Genomic DNA, 2,763 nt, shown 5'->3' on the forward strand with positions numbered 1-2,763 from the left:
ATTGACTCATGCATTTATTTAATACATTCAAGAATAAAATCTTCACTGATTGGTATGAACACCCAATTTTGTCCGGCCACTTTACAATATCAATAAAAATTGCACAAGTTTCAAAACAACAAAAAATAAAAAAATAACATATTTTAGATGTCGCAGAACCGATTTTATCTTTAAATATTAACCAATGGCCAATAAATTACTGTCAGTGTCATTCGATTTTAGTTTTTCGTAGTGTTATTAAACTCGAACAGGTCACTGACTCGGTCAGGACATTGAGCCAATGAGACACTTGTTCAACCAATGGGTCAATGGTTGGACCAGTTAACTCGGTTTACATTAAAAATTCTAAAAAATTCATAATACAATATAACAATATTTAATAATTGCATACTCAAAATTTAAAAACATTATCTTACCTAATTAAACAACTAACAAAGAAAATTTTACTACTATAAAATGACATAAATTACTTGAAACATCATCAAACAACATATAAACTATGCTTTTACTACAACAAAAGCGTACGATAAATTTAAAATGTAATTAAACAACGACGATTTTGTTATAACATAAGTTAACAAATGACAAACATAACTAGTTAAAATTACTTAGATTTTCACCTCAAAACGACATCGATTGGTTGTTTTTTTCAAAAATATTTTTTGATTGACTCGGCCGATCCAACCGGTCCGACCATCTGAGTCGCCAATTTTAGGCTTAAACTAACTGAATCAACCCGATTTTGATGCATAACCGGTTACATGAGAGGTTTGGACCGGTTAAATGTCCGGTTCGCGGTTAAACCGGTCGGACTGGCCGGTTCGAGTCGAGTTTTATAACATTGGTTTTTCGGTTTCACTTTAATTTAAGAAATTAATTAGTGGTTTCACTTTTAATTCCAGTAATTAATTGGTGGTTATGCTTTAATACATTGGTTATAAAAAAACAATAAAATAGACAAAGAAACGTTCATCATAATTCCCAACGAAAATAGAAGAACACATTGGTGTTACATTTGCCATCAACCGGTTACACAAATTTATAATAAGAAGAGTTTTCAAATGAAAAGTGGCGACTCCAAATCAATTGGAAGATGTAGAAATCAAGTTCGCTTCCTCCTAAGTCGTAGAACCGGTCTTCCATCCAAAAATCGGGTCGCGACTACAAGCGACTCTGCTGGGGACATTCCTCATAAGAGAGTCACGCCCATAACCACTAACATGGACTTAAATAGCCTTTTGTTTACTTTTTGGGTTGTTTCTTTTTTGTGTTCTTTCTTTAGAATGTTGAATTATTATCTTGAATTATCTTGTTCTATTATCCGCAAGTTCTTATGATTGTTTTTGCAGCTTTTGGGGGTGGTAATTTATTTTTAACAAAAAGTTTGTACGCTTCCTCACACACCAACATAGTACACTCGAGTAAACACACACATATGCCCTATACCCGGGTATTAGAGGTTAAGTTTGAGATAGAAGGAACATTCGCTTTTCCTGGTGTTAGATTCAATCTCACTGGTATAAGCATGATGAACCATCTAGATTGCTACCAGGTATTGTGAGTTAGACGCTCAGGGGGTTAGACTCCTCATGTTTCTAACCTACGATATGTTGGGTTTCCTTTCTTCCGTGATTGGATGCAATCTAGTGACCTAGAAGTCTAGAACTTTTAACGAGTCCACTTTAATCAAGACCTAACCCGCCGCCATAGGATTGTGACCTTTAGACTATCCAAAACCTTCTAAGTGTACCTTATTTAAGACACGGGAAGCATAACCTAAGTTTTGTTCATCATCATTCATAAATTGGGACTTTTGTCCCTAAAAAGTCTTCATCCTGAATGTTACGAGGATGTCATTGTACTTTGATGTCCTTATTCCATAAGGACGACTAAATAATTTTCATTCCCTACCATGGGCTAAGCACCCTAGGGATAATCATTTTCATTCTCTGCCATGGGCTAAGAATCCCAAGGATAATTTTTTATTCCCTGCCATAGGCTAAGAGCCCTAGGGATAATTTTTCATTCCCTTTCATGGGCCAAGCGTCCTAGGGATACGTTTTCATTCTCTGCCATGGGCTAAAGGCCCTAGGGATTATTTTCATACCCTACCATGGGCTCAACGCCCTATGGACAATTTTCATTCTTGTTGATGAGCTCATTGCCCTAGGGATATATTCTCTTCCATCTTAATAAGCTCAGAGCTTTATCACTTAACTCAGAATTGGCCTTAACAGTATAATATGTGTCAAATCTATCATGACCTTTTATTATATTGTAACTAAGACTATATTTCCCCAAAATAGGATATCACACCCTAGGGGCATTCAAAATGTATTAACACCACTATATAAAGTTCATGCATGTCATTCACTCATACATTCATCAAAATATACATCATTAAAACATTCATAAAAAATAAAATAAAAATCATTCATTCATTTATACATGCATAATTCAAACATTCTAAAAAATATACATCATTCCAAAAGTTATATCATTCAAACATTCATCCATTCATATAATGAGTCAAAAGTAAAAAATAAAATGAAAGTGCGCATGTCAAGAGGAGCACTTTGGAAAGCTTGCCCACTATGTGTTTTGATGAGGACAATTTGAGTTTCATAAGAGCTTGAAGATCATCAACAAATCAACGTGCTTAAGCCTCAAGATTGGTATTAGACTTAGACTAGTAATTAGTTTAGGTTGAGTCTAAGGCTTAGGTAAACTCAATACATGTCTCATATACATAATTCGTTAAAT

Source organism: Lupinus angustifolius, chromosome LG10 (genome assembly GCF_001865875.1).
Source record: "Lupinus angustifolius cultivar Tanjil chromosome LG10, LupAngTanjil_v1.0, whole genome shotgun sequence".
In the NCBI taxonomy this organism is placed as follows: domain Eukaryota; kingdom Viridiplantae; phylum Streptophyta; class Magnoliopsida; order Fabales; family Fabaceae; genus Lupinus; species Lupinus angustifolius.